The sequence below is a fragment of the Canis lupus genome, chromosome 26 (genome assembly GCF_003254725.2).
Source record: "Canis lupus dingo isolate Sandy chromosome 26, ASM325472v2, whole genome shotgun sequence".
Taxonomy (NCBI): Eukaryota; Metazoa; Chordata; class Mammalia; order Carnivora; family Canidae; genus Canis; species Canis lupus.
In genome coordinates, this window is record NC_064268.1 from 13,669,745 (window position 1) to 13,678,560 (window position 8,816).

General features: G+C 44.4%; 1 long non-coding RNA gene across 1 annotated transcript; it reads left to right on the top strand.

The window, feature by feature from the left end:
* The first annotated feature begins 3,102 nt into the window (after window positions 1-3,102).
* LOC125753742 (uncharacterized) lies at window positions 3,103-6,912 on the top strand. Its single transcript, XR_007406205.1, has 2 exons — window positions 3,103-3,318; window positions 5,777-6,912. It is a non-coding gene; the product is annotated as an uncharacterized LOC125753742 (long non-coding RNA).
* Window positions 6,913-8,816: the final 1,904 nt, after the last annotated feature.

Sequence of the window (8,816 nt, forward strand, 5' to 3'; positions counted from 1 at the left end):
AATGAGAGTAGCAAGGCCCTAAAGGAATAGCACATTCCTCACCAGGTGGGTATTTTCCCCTGTAATTGACATCTTGCGCATCCTCTTCTGTCCTGATTTCATTCAAACTCAGTCTGGTTTCTTCTAAACTCTTGAGAGGTGATCCTGTGTCTTCCTCGCTCCTATTGGGAGGCACAGGATCCCTTCAGGAGGGGAAAAGGCTGTGGTTTGTGTTAATGATCCATTGCTGCATTCATCATCTGACCTCATCGTTAATGAATATTTATAGAGAGCTGGTTGGGAGCATTTGCAAATTGAGCTCAGACCAGACAGGTGAGCACTTGCAAGCAAGACAATGACATCACCGGTGTTAGGATGTGCACACATATTAAAATGGTTCAAATTACAAACAGGACCCAAGGGGAGAGGGACCAGCTCTTTTGCACATTCTGTCACCAACCCAGAATTCCTTAAAATGCAGAAAACAGGACTTGAAAAAGCCATGCGTCATTTGGGTGTTCTGGGAATATCAACTGATGATATGAAACACAGCGACTCCCTGGAGAGTAGGGGAGTACGCGTTGCATAAGGGATGCTGGTGCTAGGCAAAAATGCACTTGGGAACTGCTCTAGAGGCGTGGCCGTGCTCCCTCCCTGCTCTCTCACCTCCTACCTCTCTGCCAGGCTAGGAAGGCTAGGACCTGCGCACCGGGGCTGGTGGGTGGTCACATGGGGAAGTCTCTCTCAGCCACTGTGTCAGGCACAGGAGGCTGGTGTGAGCCCCACTGAGCAGAGGGGGAGAGGGTCTAGGTGGTTTGGGGAGGGGAGCGGCTCAATGGAGAGAAGGAAAGCCAAGCTCGTTGCCTGACTCCAGGGCTGCAGTTCTGCCCACGGCTATCCGGCTATCCGTGGTGGGTGTCTACTGTGGTTTCTCTCTCTCCACCCTTAATCCTCCCTTCGCCTCTCCTCCCTCTCCTCTTCCTTGTACCCCTTAAACTGGATTTTTCAGTCATGGCACTATTGACGCTTAGGGCAGGTACCTTTTTGTCATGAGAGGACAGTGTAGAATGTTCAGAGGTGTCCCTGGTCTCTACCCACTAGATGCCAGGAGCACACCCCCCAACTAAGCTGTGCCAACCAAACCTGTCTCCAGACATTGCCACATGGCCCCCTTGGGGGGCAGAAGCTCCATCAGCTGGGAACCCCATCTTAGAATGACCGGTGACACTGAAATCTCCTAATTCAGCAGACTGGGGACACTTGCACTTGATTCTATTACTCAATCCTCGGTTCTCCTCGGGCCCCAAAGTTACACATTTGGATCCTATATCACCCTCCAACATCTGTCTAGAATTTACCCACTTTGTTCTCCAGTTTCATCTTCTCCTCAGATGACACCCATTTACAACGTCCTCCATATAATTTCTTATGCAAACCAGGATCCTTCTAAGAGTGAAAGGGTGTGGCCTTAAGAGTTACCCTGGGATGGCAGTTGTAACCCAAGACCATCCGGGTTAAATAGGGACATACGGCCACCATAACATAAGCCTCTCCTTATAAAGGGGAGGATGCACTTGTTTTGCGTCTAAAGCTTGGCAAGGAGATCTCCCTACTTCACGTGCAGCTTCCAAGTCTCCAGCTTTGCACACCTGAGTTGGGTTCACCAGATCATTCTGTACAGAAGAGCTCTCCAGGGGAGCTAAAGGAAAGAGATGAGCACTAGAATTTTAATTAAAAATCTAGGCATAACCCATGTTCACAGCAGCATCACTTACAGTCACCAAACAACTTGGGAAGCAACCCAAGTGTCCAACGATGGGTGAGTGGGTCACAAGATGAAACACACACATACAATGGACTATTAGCTATTAAAAGGAAGGGCATTCTGACACCTGCTACAACATGGATGAACCCCTGCTAAGTGAAATAAGCCAAAAACCAAAGGGCAAATACTATAGGATTCCACTCCTGTGCAGTACGTAGAGTAGTCAAAATCATAGAAACAGAAAGTAGAACAGAGGTTAGTGATCAGGGGCGGGCGGGAGGAGGAGAGGGGGAGAGTTGGTGGTTAATGGGTATGGGGTTTCAGTTTTGCAAGACGGAGAGGGTTCTGGAGGCGGAAGGTGGTGATGGTTTCACCACCGTGTGAATGTACTTAATGCCACTGAACTGTCCGCTTAAAAATGGTTAAGACGGTAAATTTTATGTATGGGTATTTACCACAATCAAAAATAATAATATAAAGCGAAACAGGAACTGGAGCTGTATTCAACAGGGAAATGCCAGGAGCAGGGCAGAAGCACTGGGGTTGGGTATTGGATTCCTGTCTCTCTTTGGGAGTCCTGTCCAGCCTGGAGGAAGGACAGCAGACGCCCAGAGCTGCGCTTACCGTCAGAGACAAGTTCTGCTGTCCTAGGCTTGAGAGACTCCGATTATCCACAAAAGACCTGGATGGCATTCTCTATTTCTTAAATCCTACCGTGTTCCCCCCAACACTGCCCCTCCCCAATTTTTAAAAATCGCTCATCGTCCTAACCCAAGCAGCTAACAGAAATAGCAATACCCTCCTTGCGAGCTTCTGTGTAGTGTCTCTGTGGTCTCTTGTTTGCAACGATTTTCTTGAGACACTATTTTTAAATCCCCTGTTAGCAGAAAGGGAGACCACCTTTGCACCGCCGGCAACCTCCCCTCTCCGCCCAGCCCAACCCACGGCCTCCTCCAAATATGAAAAACTGAGAACAGTTTGTTCTGATCTGCCACTGTGAGTTATTAGAGGGAGGCCTGGCCGTCACCTTCTCAATGGGCTTTATGCAAAGTGCTCTCTCGGAGCCTGTGCTGTTCAGTGGCCAGGCTGGCTCCGCCAGGGCTCTGTGTGGAATTTGCTGTAAGTGGGGTTAATCTATACGATCCAGAAGATGGATACCGAAGGGCTCGTAAAAGCAAGAGTGCAAGGGTGGAAACCCTAACCGCTCCAGCGTGCTCCAAGGGAAGCCGGCCCTGGTCAGTGATTAGGAGACGCTCTAAAGCAACCTTGAGGGGCAGAGTATAATGGGTCATGAAGTGTGTACACAATGGGATCAATTAAGAGGGTGGAGAGGCAGTGAGCTTTCCGGATAGCTTCAGCACTCTTTATTTACCCTATAGAAGGAGCTGTGAGTGAACTGGACAGCTGATGGTTCTGAGCAGGACAGCTGTGTGTGTGTGTGTGTGTGTGTGTGTGTGTGTGTGTGTGTGTAAGGGTCTAGAGTCAACTTGAGATTTCAGGCAGAAGTGAGACTCCCTGCTGCTGTATCTGCCAAGCCATGAAAGTCTGTCTCAAACAGCTGAAGGTCAGAGCTGGTGAGTCTGGGTAACAAATATTGGCATAGCTTTTATTTTGAGCAAAATCAGGCTATTCCATCTTCCACCATGCTCCTTGGGAAAATATTTTCCAGGAGCCGGACTATTTCCAGACACAAAACAAAACCTGTTCATCTCGATGGGAGTTAAAAATGTGGAGATGGGAGTTTAGCATGTTTCCGTAAATACTCATTAATTCAACAAAATGATCCTACCACAGGCAAGGCACGGTGCTGGATAGCTCTGCGGATGTCAAGATAAGAGCATTTTCGAATGACATATGCTTAAGAAAGAATACCTTGTGTTTAAGCACCAACTGTCTTTCCCAATTTAGGACATAGAGTAGCTAAAGGCCCAGGGTGGCAAGTGAGGACATAACTTTCCCTGGGTGATGGGAATAGAGGTTTTTTTTGTTTGTTCGTTTGTTTGATGTCACTTCTGCTAACTATGTTTCTCAGAGTGAAAGTAAACATGATGGCCAAGGGAGTTTCACAAATATTTGTTCTTTGGTTAATATTAATGTATGTTCATGTTTACTCGAATTTTCAAGTATAGTCTGAATTGGTCCTGACTGGCCATAAATGAGCTAGAAGTAGCCAGACCAGTAAGAGAAGGAGAGAAGAGGTGGTCATTTCTTTGAATCTATTTCTAGGGCCCCTAAAATTAGGTGTCCTGGCATTTCTTTTTCCTGTTTTTCATCTTTATCTCCAGTGTTAAGTTCCAATTATTAAGGAGGAAGAGAAGTTCACAATTACTAAGCACTCCTATGTAAATGCTTTGAATTCATGCCCAATTTTCATGACCTGATTTCATCCCCGACTAGCCTCTGACAGGGAATTCTCATTCCCATTTTACAGATTGAGGAAATGGGCTCAAAATTAAGTCAGTTGCCAAAGGTCAAATGATTTCAGCCCAATTTGGTGCGGCTCTAAAGCTCCCCATATCTGTTCAAATAATGAAAAGATACATTTCCTTTTATGAAGCATAGGAAGATGGAAAATAAAATCAGAAATCAGAGTTCATTTTCCCTGGTGCATTATTCAAGTTTGTTTTCCAGAACGCTCATCACTTGAGAGAGAGTAGGGAATGGACAGGGAAGCCGGGAACTCAGGTATCTGAAGCCGGCATTGGTTGAAAATGAAGAGTGACTGAAATCATAATGCTGGTCAGTGGGAACATGCAGCTCAATTGGAAATGTTTGATCTACACCCAACTTTTCATAAACTACTCATTTAGAGCATAAATTAAAATAGATCAGCAACAAGGACAGAGAAGCAGGGGCTGTACTGAGAAGAAGAGGGGCTTTGGAGTCAGACAATCATGATCCTGGATCCATTTGCCCTCTGCTATTAATAAGCTGTGTGGCCTTAGGCAAACTGTTTAACCTCTCTGAGTTTCAGTGTCCTTGTTTATGAACTGAAGGCAACTAAGACTCGCTTCGGCAGGGTTACTATGAAGTTTAAATAGGATAAAGCACACAGAGCACCCATCCCCATTGAGGATGATCAATAAGCATTAATTTCCTTCTCTTCTCCAGTCACTAGATGTACAATTGTTGCTGATGTGTCTGAGGCTACTTCTAAGGCTAGACCTGGAATGGTATTAATAGACTATGAAGGGATTAGGAGATAATCCCACCAGGAAATTTATTTGAGGCAGAAAAATTACTATTCTTCTATATGACCAAAATAGGTGTGTCTATGACCCACATACATGTACTTATGACCCAAATGGAGATGTGTCCATTTCTGGATTTGTGCAATAAATATGCCACCAGAGGGGCTCCTGGGTGGCTCAGTCGGTTAACTCTTGGTTTTGGCTCAGGTCATGATCTCAGCATTGTGAGGTCGAGCTGCATGTCAGGCTCCACACTCATCAGGGAGTCTGTTTGAGGATTTCTCTCTCTCCCTGTCCCCCTCCCTCTGCTCTCTCGCCCTCTCTCTCAAATAAATAAATAAATCTTTAGAAAATATATATATACCACCAGGCATATGTCTACTTTCCCAAGTAAAAAAATTTGTTCCACACAGATCTTCCCAAATTGTGTTCTGCAAAGCTCGAATCTCATAAATATTTCCCAAAGCAAATGAGCATTCGACTCAACCTTTAGGTTTGGAAATCATAACACACTGCATCTCTCCCCAGGACATTTTCATGTACTTAATGCAAACCTATTTGATTGACCACAGTACCCATTTCCACTTAACACTTAGGATTCATCTCATGAAACCAGTGTCCCTGTAACACACGCTGGAAATACTGGTTTTAGACCAGATGAAACTTACTGCATTTCAACAATATTAAAAGAGACAAAAATTTCTAGTCACTTCTGACTTGACCTCTGCAATGGGAACCAGCTCCCACTGGCTTTCTCTTTCAAAGTCATTTCTCCTTTCACATGTGTCCACGTTAGTTTATTCTACTTAATAAAACAAGGGGCAATTTATTCCTGTTTCAGAACATGAGAGCCAGACGAGTATGCGGAGGAGGAAAAGGCCTTTGCCAAGAATAAGGAGCATTTCCGAAAACTAATGTCCATCATAAGGAACAAACAAAAGACTGTGCTTGCGTCAATCTGGGCAAATACTCACTTTCTGTGCTTCAAATTCCTTAAAAGTTCAATTGTCCATATTTGGCACATCAAAGAGGATTTTATTGGGCACATCAGAAGGGTATTCCTTTCAAAAGAGCCACGGAATCAAACGAGGACATAAAAGTACAATTTAACACTTTGTCAAGGTTCAGCAAGGTCCTGGTCCACATGCTAGGAGCTCCTGAAACCAACAGGAGCCTTCAATTCAATGATCAGCGACAAGAGTCAGCATGAACAGTGTCAATGAATTTGCAGAATGCTATCATACTTTAACAGTTGTTAGCCAGTGTTAGCCATAAAGCTGGAACTTTGTGCATGGCTGGTGCATTAAAACATTTTGAAGCCGTCTCAGCAAAAGACATATCCTAGCATTCGTGTCAAAAGCATTATGAGAAGCAGAGTTCTAAAACACTCTCCCTTCCCCACCCCACCTGAGATTCCCAGCTCCTGCCATCCGTACAATCTTTCCCAGTTACACAAACACTAATCTAGGTACCACTAAGAAAAGATTATGCAGAAGGAATTAAGGTCCCAAATCAGTTGACCTGAGGAGATGGAGATTATCCCGGTGGGCCTCACCGAATCACATGAGCCCCGTGAAGCTGGATCCTTACATCACAGACAGAAAAGTCACCAATTCAAAGAATGAGGCTCAACATGCCACTGCTGGCTTGAAGATGGAGGGGCCCGTGTGGCCAGGAATGTGGACAGTCTCTTGGAGCCGAGAGTGCTCTTCTTGGTTCTAATAGCCATTTGAAGACACTGATTTCTACCACCAACAAGAATGATCTTGGAAACATGGGGATCCTTGGGTGGCTCAGCGGTTTAGCACCTGCCTTCAGCCCGGGGTGTGATCCTGGGGATCCGGGATCGAGTCCCACATCGGGATCCCTGCATGGAGCCTGCTTCTCCCTCTGCCTCTGCCTGTGTATCTGCCTCTCTCTCTGTGTCTCTCATGAATAAATAGATGGAATCTTCAAAAAAATAAAAAGTCACAATGATATTTCACTTCATACTCATTAGGATGGCTATGAAAGGACTGTGACAAGGGTTGGTGAGAATATAGGGAAATTGGAATCCTTAACGCTGCTGGTGGGAATGTAAAATGGTGTAGTCACTTTGGAAAGAGTCTGGCAGGTCCTTAAAAGGCTAAACATAGAGTTACCATATGACCCAGCAATTTTCCTCTGACATACATATCCAAGAGAATTTAAAACAAATGTCCACATGAAAGCTTGGACATGAATGCTCTTAGCAGCATTATTCCTAAGAGCCAGAAAGTAGAAACAACCCACACATCCATCAGTTGGGTGAATGAGTAAATAAAATGTGACATACCCACAGGATGGAATATTACTCAACCATAAAAAGGTGTGAAGGGCTGACTCACACTGCAATGTGGATGAGCCTTGCAAACATTATGCCAGGTGGAAGAAGCCAGACACAAAAGGCCATATAACTGTATGAATCCATTCATGCAAAATGTCCAGAATAGGCAAATCCATGGAGGCAGAAAGTAGATTAGTGGTTGTCAGGAGCTGTGGGAGGGGGAAATAGAGACTAACTGCTAATAGGTAATAGGGCTACTTTTGGGGTGATGGAAATGTTCTGGAAGCAGATAGTGGTGATATCTACAAAACACAGCAGAAACCCTAAAAACCAATGAAATGTACACTTTAGAAAGGTGCATTTTATGTTATGTGAGTGTCATTTCAATAAAGGTTATAAATAAAAACAGAAGTGACAAAGAGCTCACAAATGGTTTTTTTCCCCAAATACATCCATTCACTGTGTTTTATTCCACCCCCAGCTTTTTATTGTAAAAACGTTAACATGCAAAAGGTGAAAGTGAATGCCTGGTATCTTCTGCCCATATTCAACAACAGCTAACACCCTGTCATATTTACTTTTCTGTCCACGCATGCATACATGTGGCTTAGTTTTTGTCCCTTCACTGGATCATGTGTGCTCGTTTTGCCACACCACAAGTTTTTTGAGGGTAAAATAACTTTTTTTTTGCATTCCCCAACTATCTAACAATATACACTGGTGCAATGTCTTGCTCGTCTCCAGAGCAGTATCTTCCAACACTTTGCAAGTCACAGAACCCTTCCCCTGATGGATATCTTATTCAGATGAGCTTCAGTTACTTAGAAAACTAACATTCGTGAGGATTAAACGTGGAGTACTTGGCACACAGTGATCGAATGGTAGCTGGTATTGTTGGGTCACCAATAAACCAGGAATTACTAAAATTGCAAATGAGTAGCTTGAGCTTGGGTATAAGTAGAAGGTCAGAAAGTCTTTTGAAGTAAGTTAACGAAAGCAGTAATATTTGTGTCCTAGGCTTCTCATCGAGAGCAGAGGTGACAGGCTTCACTGATGAGGAGGGGCTGCCTGGAGCCCTGGGTTGCTATAATTGATTAGTAATGTCTGCCATGGCACTGGATGCGGTCTATTCTGAGTGGACGTGTTTTCCACATGGGAAAACATAGTGGAAAAAGCAGAAATCTGCATTCAAGTGCAATATTTTTACCTAGAATTTATCTAGAATTATGAATACAGAATGAATGCAGAGTAAAGGTCTTTCTGAAAGGTCAAAAATCAATTTTGATAAAGATGTCTAGGTTCTTACTAAATATTCTTCATCGGGCCTGACTTTTTCTTCCTGGTGTCATTTTACTGCTTACCTATGCAGCCTCCCCTGCCCCTACCTGCCCATTCTCTTCTCCCACCATCTTCTCTCTATCACTCTGGTGACAGAAACCACAGAAACATCACAGAAAAAAGCAGCACATGGTATGACTGCAATCAAATTCTAACGTCCTGGTTATGTACACCTAGATGAGTGGAAAGAAGAGTAAGCCTCATCACGCACAAAGCTCGCCTTCCTTCCCCCTCTCAA